The following is a 15,216-nucleotide window of genomic DNA, read 5'->3' as shown; positions in this document are numbered from 1 at the left end:
CTTAGGACCCTGGAGTCTTAGAGAGCAGGAAACATATCTGCCCTTTGCTCTGGAGGGAGATGCTGATTCTGTGCACCAAGGCTGTTGGCTCTACAACATGCAGCGCCCAGAGCAAAGGGGCATCAGGGCCTCCCTTTGCAGAGTGTGCAGGAACATGAGCTCCAAGAGGAATCATCTCCTAACACTCCTCAGAGATGCATCCCAAAACTGACACTTGCTGCCAGAGCACATTCACACAAGCATGTGAACTCACTTCAGTGTGTTCAGAAATCTTCACAGGGCATCCATGTATCACTCCCCACAAACACCCATGAAGCTTAGCAAAAGCTCAGATACAGTTTGGGACAGGGCTTGTCTTCCTTGTATAAATGGAGAATGCTTAGCTCGAGTCGCCGTCTAGATTTCATTTACCTTATAGTGATCCGTCTAGAACAGAAATCTCTTCGCTTCCCTCCCCTACTTGAAACCCTGTAGGACACAGTTCCAACTTGCAGACGTGGCCCTGGAGCCCCTGCAGCCTCCTTTCTTGCTTCTCTCCAGCCCAGCACCCTTTGCTTCAGCCAAGAACACCTTGATGTTCCCAGCCTGCCCTGAGCGCTCCGGTGCAACCATGCCCATTCCTGACATGCGTCCCCTCTCTCAGCCTGAGATCTACTGGGTGCTCATCGTGGGCCTACAGAGCGAACTGCGCTCTGCCCCACCTTCTCTGCATGCGTCTTTATGCCCAATATCCCACTGAGCTCCCTGTGGTGTAATCATCATATTTTGCTTTATTCTTGATTTTCTCTCCATTCTAGGTTAGGAGTGCCTTTAAACCAAGGCCCTTGTGTGCCTTGTTTTTGCATCTCTGTTGGGTGAGCCCAAGGCCTGGGGCGTGGGCCAAGGCTTAGGATGCCAGACCAGTTATAGGACTGCAGACGGGACCAGCAACATAATTTGCAGGGCTCAGTGCACAGTGAAAATGGAAGTCCTTTATTCAGAAATTAATGGTTACAAGAAGGTGACAGCAGAGCATCACACCAAGTGTGCAGCCCTTCTGAGTGCAAGGCCCAGGTGACTACACAGGTCACACAGCCATGAAACCCACGTCGACTACAGGAGCAGCCCCATGGAGAGGCGATCGCATCAGGCACCTTCACATGCCTTGAGGACTCAAGGAAGGTGAGTAGCCCAGGGAGGGGCTTCAGGTCAGGGAGCAACCAGCCCCAGCAGAGCTTCTGGGGAGCCTTGAATTTGCATATAGTGACCTTCCTTCCTTCCTCCTTCTGTGCGTGGGAGGAGCCTAGCATTGACATTATCTGCTTCTTTACCTTTTATCCATGTATGAAAATTCTTTGGGGCTCTACTGTGAGCCCTGACTCGGATATAACACAGTGGGTGCCCTGCTCCCAAGGAGCCTCCATACACACCCACGGGAGAGGAGTGGAACCTCCAGCTTCCAACCCTTTCTCCACCCCACATCTGCAGACTTACCTGATCACCCATCCAGCCCCTTCCCCTTCCCTTCTCTTCCCCTGTAAGACTCAAAAACATGTTACAGCTGTGTGTTCACCATCAAAGTCCTAAGGCAGAGGTGAAATGGAAACGAGAAGAAGACAGAATGGTGTTACCTAGAAAGTAAGTCTCTTGACTACGCCCAGTCCCACTACCCAGAGGAAACCACTTCTTATTTATAGTTCCGGTCGTTAGCACTGCAGTTCCAAATATGCTTAGACCTGTGTTTCATGGCTTGTGAACTTGGGACAGTATCTATTGACTTCCTGCTGTGAAAGGTGATCAATTTAGCATATTTCTTTAAACCTTGGTTTTCCCCTCCTCTACGAAATTTGTTTGTTTTTACTTCTTTTATTAGCTATCCTTATAACACTAAGTAATATGCTTTACCCTTGATATGCTCTGTTGCAGCAGCCTTGCTGTGTCTCTGGGCTGTCTGCTCTGTGAGAAGAAAATGGCTCTGCCCCTTCCAAACACCCTCCTGCAGCCTTCTGCACCCACATTGACTTATTTTACACAACCACATTCTTTAACTTTATCAAATACAGCTTCAAGTTCTTTTATTCTATCAAATTCTTTTATTTATTTATTTATTTATTTTGGTATCATTAATCTACAATTACAGAAAGAACATTATGTTTACTAGGTTCCCCCTTTCACCAAGCCCTGAGACATACCCCTTCACAGTCACTGTCCATCTGCGTAGTAAGATGCTGTAAAATCACTACTTGTCTTCTCTGGGTTGCGCAGCCCTCCCCGTGTCCCCCACACACTATACATGCTAATCGTAATGCCCTCTTTCTTTTTCCCACCCTTATCGCTCCCTTCCCACCCATCGTCCCCACTCCCTTTCCCTTTGGTAACTATTAGTCCATTCTTGGGTTCTGTAATTCTGCTGCTGTTTTGTTCCTTCAGTTTTCCTTTGTTCTTATACTCCACATATGAGTGAAATCATTTGGTACTTGTCCTTCTCCGCTTGGCTTATTTCACTGAGCATAATACCCTCTAGCTCCATCCATGTTGTTGTGAATGGTAGGATCTGTTTTTTTCTTATGGCTGCATAATATTCCATTGTGTATATGTACCACATCTTATTTATCCATTCATCTACTGATGGACATTTAGGTTGCTTCCATTTCTTGGCTATTGTAAACAGTGCAGCAATAAACATAGGGGTGCATCTGTCTTTTTCAAACTGGGCTGCTGCATTCTTAGGGTAAATTCCTAGAAGTGGAATTCCTGGGTCATATGGTATGCCTATTTTGAGCTTTTTGAGGAACCTCCATACTGCTTTCCACAATGGTTGAACTAGTTTACATTCCCACCAGCAGTGTAGGAGGGTTCCCCTTTCTCCACAACCTCGCCAACATTTGTTGTTGTTTGTCTTTTCGATGATGGCGATCCTTACTGGTGTGAGGTGATATCTCATTGTGGTTTTAATTTGCATTTCTCTGATGATTAGCGATGTGGAGCATCTTTTCATGTGCCTGTTGGCCATCTGGATTTCTTCTTTAGAGAACTGTCTATTCAGCTCCTCTGCCCATTTTTTTAATTGGATTATTGCTTTTTGTTTGTTGAGGCATGTGAGCTCTTTATATATTTTGGATGTCAATCCTTTATCAGATCTGTCATTTATGAATATGTTCTCCCATTCTGTAGGATACCTTTTTGTTCTATTGATGGTGTCCTTTGCTGTACAGAAGCTTTTTAGCTTGATATAGTCCCACTTGTTCATTTTTGCCTTTGTTTCCCTTGCCTGGGTAGATATGTTCATGAAGAAGTCACTCATGTTTATGCCCATGAGATTTTTGCCTGTGTTTTTTTCTAAGAGTTTTATGGTTTCATGACTTACATTCAGGTCTTTGATCCATTTGGAGTTTACTTTTGTGTATGGGGTTAGACAGTGATCCAGTTTCATTCTCTTACATGTAGCTGTCCAGTTTTGCCAGCACCATCTACTGAAGAGACTGTCATTTCCCCATTGTATGTCCATGGCTCCTTTATCGTATATTAATTGGCCATATATGTTTGGGTTAATGTCTGGAGTCTCTATTCTGTTCCATTGGTCTGTGGCTCTGTTCTTGTGCCAGTACCAAATTGTCTTGATTACTGTGGCTTTGTAGTAGAGCTTGAAGTTGGGGAGTGAGATCCCTCCCACTTTATTCTTCCTTCTCAGGATTGTGTTGGCTATTCAGGGTCTTTGACGGTTCCATATGAATTTTTGAACTATTTCATTGAAGAATGCTGTTGGTAATTTGATAGGGATTGCATTGAATCTGTATATTGCTTTGGGCAGGATGGCCATTGTGACGATATTAATTCTTCCTAGCCAGGAGCATGGGATGAGTTTCCATTTGTTAGTGACCTCTTTAATTTCTCTTAAGAGTGTCTTGTTATTTTCAGGGTATAGGTCTTTCACTTCCTTGGTTAGGTTTATTCCTAGGTATTTTATTCTTTTTGATGCTATTGTGAATGGAATTGTTTTCCTGATTTCTCTTTCTATTAGTTCATTGTTAGTGTATAGGAAAGCTACAGATTTCTGTGTGTTAATTTTGTATCCTGCAACTTTGCTGAATTCTGATATTAGTTCTAGTAGTTTTGGAGTGGAGTCTTTAGGGTTTTTTATGTACAATATCATGTCATCTGCAAATAGTGACAGTTTGACTTCTTCTTTACCAATCTGGATTCCTTGTATTTCTTTGTTTTGTCTGATTGCTGTGGCTAGGACCTCCAGTACCATGTTGAATAACAGTGGGGAGAGTGGGCATCTCTGTCTTGTTCCCGATCTCAGAGGAAAAGCTTTCAGTCTCTCGCTGTTCAGTATGATGTTAGCTGTGGGTTTATCATATATGGCCTTTATTATGTTGAAGTACTTGCCCTCTATGCCCATTTTGTTGAGAGTTTTTATCATGAATGGATGTTGAATTTTGTCTAATGCTTTTTCAGCATCTATGGAGATGATCATGTGGTTTTTGTCCTTCTTTTTGTTGATGTGGTGGATGATGTTGATGGATTTTTGAATGTTGTACCATCCTTGCATCCCTGGGATGAATCCCGCTTGGTCATGATGTATGATCCTCTTGATGTATTTTTGAATTCGGTTTGCTAATATTTTGTTGAGTATTTTTGCATCTAAGTTCATCAGGGATATTGGTCTGTAGTTTTCTTTTTTGGTGGGGTCTTTGCCTGGTTTTGGTATTAGGGTGATGTTGGCTTCATAGAATGAGTTTGGGAGTATTCCCTCCTCTTCTATTTTTTGGAAAACTTTAAGGAGAATGGGTGTTATGTCTTCTCTGTATGCTTGATAAAATTCCGAGGTAAATCCATCTGGTCTGGGGATTTTGTTCTTGGGTAGTTTTTTGATTACCGATTCAATTTCGTTGCTGGTAATTGGTCTGTTTAGATTTTATGTTTTTTCTGGGTCAGTCTTGGAAGGTTGTATTTTTCTAAGAAGTTGTCCATTTCTCCTAGGTTTTCCAGCTTGTTAGCATATAGGTTTTCATAGTATTCTCTAATAATTCTTTGTATTTCTGTGGGGTCCATCATGATTTTTCCTTTCTCGTTTCTAATTCTGTTGATGTGTGTTGACTCCCTTTTTCTCTTAATAAGTCTGGCTAGAGGCTTATCTATTTTGTTTATTTTCTTGAAGAACCAGCTCTTGGTTTCATTGATTTTTTCTATTGTTTTATTCTTCTCAATTTTGTTTATTTCTTCTCTGATCTTTATTATGTCCCTCTGTCTGCTGACCTTAGGCCTCATTTGTTCTTCTTTTTCCAATTTTGATAATTGTGACATTAGACTATTCATTTGGGATTGTTCTTCCTTCTTTAAATATGCCTGGATTGCTATATACTTTCCTCTTAAGACTGCTTTTGCTGCGTCCCACAGAAGTTGGGGCTTTGTGTTGTTGTTGTCATTTGTTTCCATGTATTGCTGGATCTCCGTTTTAATTTGGTCTTTGATTCATTGATTATTTAGGAGCATGTTGTTAAACCTCCATGTGTTTGTGAGCCTTTTTGCTTTCTTTGCACAATTTATTTCTAGTTTTATACCTTTGTGGTCTGAAAAGTTGGTTGGTAGGATTTCAATCTTTTGGAATTTACTGAGGTTCTTTTTGTGGCCTAGTATGTGGTCTATTCTGGAGACTGTTCCAAGGATACACTTGAGAAGAATGTGTATCCTGTTGCTTTTGGATGTAGAGTTCTATAGATGTCTATTAGGTCCATCTGTTCTAGCGTGTTGTTCAGTGCTTCTGTGTCCTTACTTATTTTCTGTCTGGTGGATCTGTTCTTTGGGGTGAGTGGTGTGTTAAAGTCTCCCAAAATGAATGCATTGCATTCTATTTCCTCCTTTAATTCTGTTAGTATTTGTTTCACATATGTTGGTGCTCCTATATTGGGTGCATATATGTTTATAATGGTTATATCCTCTTGTTGGACTGAGCCCTTTATCATTATGTAATGTCCTTCTTCATCTCTTGTTACTTTCTTTATTTTGAGGTCTATTTTGTCTGATACTAGTATTGCAACACTTGCTTTTTTCTCCCTGTTTGCATGAAATATTTTTTCCATCCCTTGACTTTTAATCTGTGCATGTCTTTGGGTTTGAGGTGAGCCTCTTGTAAGCAGCATATAGATGGGTCTTGCTTTTTTATCCATTCTATTACTCTGTGTCTTTTGATTGGTGCATTCAGTCCATTTACATTTAGGGTGATTATTGAAAGATATGTACTTATTGCCATTGCAGGCTTTAGATTTGTGGTTACCAAAGGTTCAAGGTTAGCTTACTACCTTACTGTCTGACCTCACTCGCTTATTGAGCTGTTGTAAACACAGTCTGATGATTACTTCTTTACCTTCTTTTTCCTCCTCCTCCATTCTTCATATGTTGGGTGTTTTGTTCTGTACTCTTTTTAGGAGTGCTCCCATCTAGAGCAGTCCCTCTAAGATACCCTGTAGAGGTGGTTTGTGGGAGGCAAATTCCCTCAACTTTTGCTTGTCTGGGAATTGTTTAATCCCTCCTTCATATTTAAATGATAATCATGCTGGATACAGTGTCCTTGGTTCAAGGCCCTTCTGTTTCATTGCATTAAATATATCATGCCATTCTCTTCTGGCCTGTAAGGTTTCTGTTGAGAAGTCTGATGATAGCCTGATGGGTTTTCCTTTGTAGGTGACCTTTTTACTCTCTCTGGCTGCCTTTAATACTCTGTCCCTGTCCTTGATCTTTGCCATTTTAATTATTATGTGTCTTGGTGTTGACCTCTTTGGATCCCGTCTCTCGGGAGTTCTGTGTGCCTCTGTAGTCTGAGCAACTATTTCCTCCCCCAGTTTGGGGAAGTTCTCAGCAATTATTTCTTCAAAGACACTTTCTATCCCTTTTTCTCTCTTTTCTTCCTCTAGTACCCCTATAATGTGGATATTGTTCCTTTTGGATGGGTCACACAGTTCTCTTAATATTGTTTCATTCCTGAAGATCCTTTTATCTCTCTCTGCATCAGCTTCTATGTGTTCCTGTTCTCTGGTTTCTATTCCATCAATGGCCTCTTGCATCTTATCCATTCTGCTTATAAATCCTTCCAGAGTTTGTTTCACTTCTGTAATCTCTCTTCAACGTCTGTAATCTCCCTCTGGATGTCTGTAATCTCCCTCCGGACTTCATCCCTTAGCTCTTGCATATTTCTCTGCAGCTCTGTCAGCATGTTTATGATTTTTATTTTGAATTCTTTTTCAGGGAGAGTGGTTAGGTCTGCCTCTGCAGATCCTTTCTCAGGTGTAACTATTTTGGTCTGGACCAGATTTTTTTGCCTTTTCATGGTGATCGTGGTGGCTGTAAGCAGGTTGCGGGCGTGTCAGCTGGGAGAAGAAAGTCCTTTCCTGCTTGCTGGATGCCTTGCTCTTCTCCGCTGCCTGTGATGGCTACCTGCACTCCTGGAGCAGCCACCGGGTTAACCTCCTAAGCTGCTGTGGGCGAGGTATCTGTCAGAGCAGTGCAGAGCCCTGCGGGGAGTGGCAGGCATGCCAGATGTTCTCCTCCCTGCTAGTGGTGACCCTGCCGGGCAGCTGTGTGGCAGCAGCGACCTTTGGGTCTGGCCTGGGCAGCTGTGCATTGGGCTGGGATTCTGGTCAGCTCCTGGGAGCGCGCCTGCTCCCTCTGGCTCTGCTGCTGGTGTGCACGGGGCTTTTCCGTGCAGGCTTCTACTGGGCTCTGGCTTCACTGCCGCCGGTGTGCGCGAGCCGCACCCGGGCTGTTCAGTTGCACCACTGTGGGCTAGCCCTGTGGCGCACGGATCTGCTCTTGGTTCCTTCTAGCGCTTCCGCCCCTGGCATGCGCTCCCACTCACCTGCTACTGGGCCTGTGTGTCGGGGTCCGCGCCAGTTGGAGGAATGACTGGCAGGCTGCCTAGTCCTGTGAAGGGCTTCAGAGCTGCACTGCCTCCGTTTAGGCGCCTAAGTTTCCCCGGTATTCCCAGCTGCCGGGACAACTTCGTCCAGCTATGGGGTCCCTGTCTCTGTCTCTTTAAGACTTGCAGAAAGCACTCGCTTTTCTTTTGTCTCAGGGGCGCCAGTTACGGGGACCTGCCCCCAGGTTTTGCTTTTCCGTTTCTCTAATATCCAGTACCCCGTGCACCTTGTGTCTGCGTTCCATGTGGATTTCTAGAGCTGGTTGTTTAGCAGTGCTGTGCTTTCACTCCCTCCCTTTCTGACTCCTTTCTTCCCACCGGGCTTTGGGGTGGGGGAGCATTCAGGTCCTGCCTGGCCGCGGCTTGTATCTTACTCCCTTCGTGTGATGCTGAGTTCTTGCAGGTGTAGATGTATCCTGGCTGTTGTATTGCATCCACTGGTGTCTCTTTTAGAAATAGTTGTATTTATTGTATTTTCATAAATATATATATTTTGGGGAGGAGATTTTCTCTGAACTACTCATGCTGCCATCTTCCCGTGCTCCCTCTACCAAATTCTTTTACATGATCAAGGTTATAATACTTGTAGGCTATTCAATAATTATGACTTCTGGGTTTTGTTTATGGGTTGATTTCAACAGAGCTTCTGCAATAAGATGATTACATAAACATTGTCCAAGTTGGCCCCTTAGAGAAGTCATCGTATTTCCAAGCCATAAAACCTACATTGCCTGGAGAAGGGCGCCATGAACCTTAAAGTCACAGGGATCCTCTTACCTTCTGTGCCTCAGCTCTCAAACACATCCATTGTCGCATTTCAGCTGGCTGCACACCTAGTTGCCCTACGACTTCTTGCCTGGTTTAATTTTTTTCCTGGCTGTCTCTTCTGCCTTTTTCTGATTCAAAAAAGAAACACACTCTTCCTCTTCTTTTCCATATCCTTAGACACACCAGGACTTTTAGTCATACTGTTTGTGGAAAGGTCTCAGGTGGACAATCAGCTTGCTGGGGTCACGTGAGCCCCCGGCTGGGATTCCCTCTCCGGGCACCACATGCTTAGTTCCACACTTCCTTCTACCCCATCCTCTTCTATTAGATTCCTTTTTTGTTTTGTTTGTAGTACACTCTCCAAAAATCTTTGTCTGAAAGGGTATTTAATTCATAGTTTGTCTCATTATAAGATGAAAGTTGCAAAATCATTTGCCCTCTGGAGCAGTGACATCCAGCATCTATGTGAGCCATACGCATTCGGAAGCTAATCTGATTTTCCACTCCTTGCAGGTGACCTGTTTTTCACTGTTCTGGAAGCCAAGAATTTCTCATCGCTGGCCTTCTGAAATTTCATCTGGGTGTTCCAGGGTACCCTGCCTTTCAGACTGAAGATCCATGCCTTCAGGATGGGTTATTTTCTCATTTTCTTGGTTTTTACTTTCTGAAACTCTAATAGATGAGGGTGGGCTGCCTGCCTGGCCTTCTGTGGAGCCGCTGATCTCTCCCCAGCCACTTTTAGGTCGTAACTTTCTTGTCTGGTTCAGTATAATTCTCTTCCCGCTTTCCAGAAAGCCAACACACTCCCTTGATACTCATGAGTTACTTGCCAGGTTGAAAGGGGTTTTCTATGCTTGTACATTCCTACAGGCATTTCCGTGGGAAGGGGAAGGAGGGAGTAAAGCCATGCTCGGTCTACCACCTGGACCCAAAGGCTCTCCGGGGAAGGCTTGGGTCCTTCTGAGAAAGGACCAGAGGTGGGAGGGTGCTGGCCAGGTTTTCAGAGGCCTAAGGAGGAGCCCAGCTTTCTGTGCCTGCTGGAGCTTCAGGGTAGTCACCTGCTTTCCCAAGGGGTTCCCACCTGGCTCAGGAATGCAGGGCATTGCTGGGGGCCAGATGCTGAGATGGTAATAGGAAGGAAGGCAGGTGGACAGGGGCTTAGGGTAATGAGAGGAGCCAGAGCTGCCCATGTGGGCCAGCAAGCCTTGAGGGCAAGTGGGGCCCCAGGCCTATGGTCAGCCTTGGGGTGACTGGCTCTGTTTCTGCCTTAACTCAAGCTCCACAAAATAGAGGCCAACAGGCAGCCAGCTGCCCACTTGCAGAGCCTCTTCCTCCCTGTCCTGCCTGAGAGTTTCAGCCCTGAGTAAATTCAAACCCTGGTGAATACAATCCCATTTGTGGGCAGCACTCGGCCTGGGGAATAGCCATCCCTACCTTGCCCGGCTCAGGGTCTGCTGGACAGCCCACCTCTTCCCCCACCCTGGCCACGAGCACCGGGGGAAGGGGCAGGCCAGAGGAAGCTGCAGTGCCCCGCCCAAATGGTAGTGATGAACTGAGGAGGAGGGGAGGGGATGCTCTGTGCACACTGAAATCCCCCACACGGCAGTCCTGCAGGAGTAACAAGGGACCTGTGTTTTGGTGTTTATCAAATACCTTGGCCTCCATCATGTTAACAGTTGGGCAGGCAGGAAAGAAATTTTTATATACACACCCATTTAACAGAAGAGGATATAGGCCCAGTGAGGGGAACGGACTTATCCAAGGTCACACAGCAGAAAATGCTGGAGTCAGAACTAGAACCCTGGCTCCCAGACCTGGCTCTTGCCTTTATACCACCTGGCCCCTTTGGGAGTCCTACTATGGCAGTGTTGTACGGAGGGAGCACATGATGCCATTCTCTTCCTTAACACTGAAGCTTCCGTGGGGACAGTGGGACACCAAAGGAGGGAGGTTGTGTGATGGTGACAGGAGAGGCAGAGAAAGTAGAGGTTGGAGTCATGGGGCTGCAGGCTGGTGCCATGGCACCTGGGAGTGATGTTGTGGACAGCAGAGGCCTCTTCCATCCGCACATGGACAGGCATGTTGGGCTGGGGGAGCAGGGAGGCAGTGAACTCATGGAGGGCAGCCAGAACACCCCAACCCCTGGCATTCCAGGCCCCTCCAGGTCCCGGCTGTGCTGGCTCCTCTGCTGTAAATATGGCTCCATCCTCATGCCTCTGTTTTTGCCCAGTGGTCCCTTCTCTGTCACATCTCTGAGTCCTGCCAAGTGCCCACTCCTCTGGGATGTACCCCATATCCCATGGTGGCCATACAGTATCCCTGTCTCCCACAGCACTGAGGTCCTGGAGGCCCATCCCCAGCACTTGGCTTGGGGCTTGTGGATAAAATGAGAGTTCCTGTGGCCGGGATTCTCACCTGGCCCTGGTTGACTGGCTCACCGCACACCTGTGAGCAATACATGGCTGTTGACTCTATAAAAAGAGCTCCACCCAGTGCTCGGGGCATGACACAGTGGCAGGGCTGCAAGGCTGCAGGAGAGCAGAGGACAGAGGCCCAGAGGATGGCTGTGTGGGGTGACTGTGCAGAGGGGCCCAGAGGCAGAGACTGGCTTGCTTGCATGCAGACTTGCTCTGAGTGAACAGCATTTACTGACTGACCTGCCACCTGGAAATAAAGTTGGGTATAACCTTTCACCCCAAGAATGTTTTGCTGTCAATTTCTTTAGTCACATTGAATCCATAGTGAACTTGCCTGGGGTTGAAACCCATTGGCAAGACAGGGCTGCACAGAGCAGGTACCTGGAACACATGTGCAGAATAAATACATGAATGGACAAAAGAGTAGTAAGTAATGGGGCTTGCAGCAGAGTGCCTGACTGCAGTGGGCTCTCAGTAAGGATTTAGTGAAACTGAGCAAAAGACCCTGAAGGCTGGTCCATGGTCTCACATTGTCCCCATTGGCTCCCTCCATCACACACACACACACACACACACACACACACACACACACACACACACAGAGGCATGTAGGCATGCACACATACATGCAGACATGCACACATAGGAACATCCTTCAAGAGTACTTAGAACATTCTGAAGAGGTCCTGCTTTGTCATGGCCAAAGAGCCCTGCCCAGAGCACCAAGACCCTCTCTGGAAATGCCTGTGCACTCTCCCCACACCTCATTCCCTGTACCCCCTCTCTGCCAGACAGCTCTGGGTAGAAAGGCCAGGACTGTGACCCGTGCCTTCCCCACTGACACACACAGCAGCCCTGGGGAGCCTTCTCAGCTCCCCACCGTGATTTCAAAAGATGATGGTCTCTGTCAGCTGAATTAATGAATCACAGCCCAGGAGGTGCCAACCTTCCTAAAAATATCTGAGAACCCTCAGTGCAGAGAGAGGCTGTGAAGGCATGTGCATCCTGCTGGAGCCAGCCTGGCTTGCCCTGGTGGCCTGGCACCCCTCCCTGCCACCCTCTTTTCTCCATGACCCCTGCCCCACCTGCTCTGAGCCCAAGAAGCCTGAATTGGTGGGGGCAGTGCCACTTCCAATAGAGCCTTCAGGTCACCCCCACATTATAGATAGGGAAACTGAGGCTCAGGGGGCAGGGCCAGAGGCCGAGGGCTTCTGGTTCCCAGTGAAGGGCTCTGCAGAGTGCTACTTCCATGGCCAGCTGAGGGTGGGGAGAAGGTGACTCCTGTCTAGGGCCCCGGCTGGGCTAGGCCAGCGCCTGGAGTGAGCCCTGGTGTATGGGGCCTTGGCCACCCCAAGAGCTCCTCTGGGCAGAAGCAGTCACCAGGGGCAGGTGGGGGGCAGGGGGAAGTGGCCGAGGGTACCCAGGCCACGGAGGAGCTGCTCTCTTAGAGCAGGTTTACGCTTCTCAAGCAGGGGAGGTGAGGAATGGCCTCACAGCGAGGGGTGGGGCTGGACTCAGGCTGCTTCAGAAGGAACCGAGTCCGTGCCTTTGAAGTTCCCATGCAGGGGCCTTCTTGATGCTCACCTTCCATCCCACCTCCTCACAGGATGCTGCCAGGTCTCACTAGCAGCTACAGCCTGATTCTCCCAAGGCGGTCCCAGGACCAGCAGAAGCAGCACCTGGGGGCTTGTGGGAAATGCAGAATCTCAGGTCCTGCGCCAGACCAGCTGGATCGGGTTCTCAAGGTGTTCTTATGCCCTTTCGAGTGGGGAAAGCTCTGGCCTGTGGAACCATTCAGCCTCAGGTCTCACCTGGCGGGGACGCCTGTGGTTAACTGGGAGGAGTATTATTAATTAGCTGGGAGGGGAGGTGGGTGGGTTAGCATAGGAAAGGAGGGACCCCTAGGAGGGTAAATCCGTATGAAAAGTGGAAACTTCTACTCAGCAACTCTGGATGAATTAGGTTCATAGAATGACTAATTCTGGTGGAAATTTAGCCTGTGAGCTTTTGGCCCACCCACTTGCTAAGGCTGGGAGCTCCTCTGCAATCTCTCTGAAGGCTGCCCTCCAGTGCCAGCTGGGACTACCTACCACAACGGGGAGCTCAGTACCTCTCAGGCGGTTGGTTCACTACGGGAAGCACGGAAGGACGGCAGGATGGCGGTGACTGGCAAGGGGCCCCTCCCACGGGGCAGACCCGCCCCCTGGCTCAGCTGGCCATTCAGCGGTGCTTGGTCTCCGGGAGGCTGCCAGGAACCAGGCCAGCCCTCCTTTGATCCTCAACACCCTGCCACATTCCTTGTTCTTTAGTTCCAGAAATAGTCTTTCTATGTGGGCGTAGAGAGTCGTTTCATAGGTCTCCTTCTGCTGAGTGTGAGAGGCCAAAGAGGCCTCTACAGAGACAGGGCTTCACCCACAAGGATTCACCATGTTGGCCCCATTTCATCCCTTCTTCCGGCACCAAACAAGTGGGCACCCTGGGGCTTAGCTAAGTGGCTGCAAGGGCCGTTTGAAGCTGCAGATGCCTTGGCGCACACTGGGTGCAGAGGTGTGCTCGGAACGCTGGGCAGCTTGTACATGTCAAGCTACCGGCAGGATGCCCAGGAACCTCGGGGGCCTGGAGGAGCATGTCCCAGGAAGCTCAGATGTGTGCAGGATAGGGGTTCCATTCTGCCCCATCCCTACATTCTCTGTGGGGCTCCAGACCAGTACAGGCACAACCTGCTGGACACCAGCTGCCCACAAGCTTCAAACTCACACCCTCTGCAGCTGAATCCAGCCTCCTCTTCCAGCCTTGTGCTGTGTCTTGTCTTCCCGAGTGGCTCCATTGTTTGCCAGGATCCAAGCCACAAACTGGGGGTCACCTTCAGCTTTGCCCACCCACTCCCCCCTATCTCCTCCATGCCTCTCACAGAGTGCTGTGAATTCTGTGAATTTTCAGGTTAGTTCTGCTAATTCTACCCCTTCATATCTCTGTTCTCTGTCTTCTCTCCATCCCCATTGCCAACAGCTCTATCCAACCCCTTGAACTTACCACCTGTTGCCTCCAGAAACTGATCTTCCTGTTGCTGTTCCTCTCGTCTCACCTCCTACCATTTACCATCCACACAAGTGGCACAGTGATCTTTCTGAAATATAGAGGGCACGGAGCAGGCCAGAGCAGGAAGGACTGTGTAACCCCTTTCAGGATGCAGAGAGAGAAGGGGCAGCCCAGAGAGGGCCAGAAACCTGTGGGAGGCCACACAGCCAGACGCAGAGCCAGGGCTTGAACTGATGTGCTGTGGCTCACAGGCCAAGGTTGCTACTAGAGCAGCTGCCATCTGCGGATGGGAGCTCTGGGCTAGTGACTTCACAGGCATTGAACTCTGCACAGTGGTTATGTTTTACCAACAAGGGATCCTGTTTTACCAGCCAGCTTGCTGTAGGCACACAACTAGCAGGGGCTCCTACTCTCCCTCTGGAAACTCTGAGCCCTCAGGCAGGATGTGACCTGTTTCCCAGGACAGGCACCCTCTGTACCTCCCTGGCCACACTCAGGGCTCTGCCCCCCACCACTGACTGGAAGCTCCCCGCTCAGGGAGCCCTTCCCGGGGTGGCCAGACTTAGTTCTCCCTATGGTTGAACTGCAACTGCTTCCTGGAAACTATTACGAGTTCCTCACCCTTTGCGCCCCCACCACGCCTGTTAGGGTCGTCAGGGAGTGCCCAGGGCTGACCTCCTTCCCTGCCTGGCCTCTGAACCGCCCAGGGGTCTGTAGCTCATGGATCAGAGCAGGACACTCTGCAACTCTGCGTGTTTCTGCCCCAGCTGCCCAAGCTCCTGAGGGCCTGGAAATCTCCAAGTTGGCCTCGCACGCCCCCAGCTCTGGTCCAGGATGCCAAGGTGGAGCACGCTGCACCCAGCCATCACCCTCAGCTGAGCCACATGCAGCTGAGAGGCTGTGGGGTTGTCCCAGATGTCCCTTTCCTCTTCCTGGAAGTCTCCTCACTGCCCCTTTACCCTGTGAGCCCCGCAGGACAGGAACTGAGTTTCTGCTCCAGCTCCTTCTCAGAATCTCCTGACCCTGTGGGATTACTGGGTGCCTGAATGTGCCAGAAGCCACCATGGGAGCCATCACATATATTCACTGCTCCTC

The 15,216-nt window shown here is 48.5% G+C and overlaps 1 long non-coding RNA gene across 2 annotated transcripts in view; it reads left to right on the top strand.

Moving 5' to 3' along the window:
• LOC140844371 (uncharacterized) overlaps positions 1-11,350 on the top strand; it is a 50,607-nt gene extending 39,257 nt beyond the window's left edge. For both annotated transcript variants that reach the window (XR_012122580.1, XR_012122579.1), the window contains exons 3-4: positions 798-1,161; positions 9,179-11,350. This is a non-coding gene — a long non-coding RNA (uncharacterized lncRNA). The remainder of the gene's footprint in view (positions 1-797; positions 1,162-9,178) is intronic.
• The last annotated feature ends 3,866 nt before the right edge of the window (positions 11,351-15,216 follow it).

Source organism: Manis javanica, chromosome 1, assembly GCF_040802235.1.
Source record: "Manis javanica isolate MJ-LG chromosome 1, MJ_LKY, whole genome shotgun sequence".
NCBI classification, from domain to species: domain Eukaryota; kingdom Metazoa; phylum Chordata; class Mammalia; order Pholidota; family Manidae; genus Manis; species Manis javanica.
Note: the sequence above shows the minus strand (reverse complement) of the source record. Positions and strands in the feature narration are given on the sequence as shown.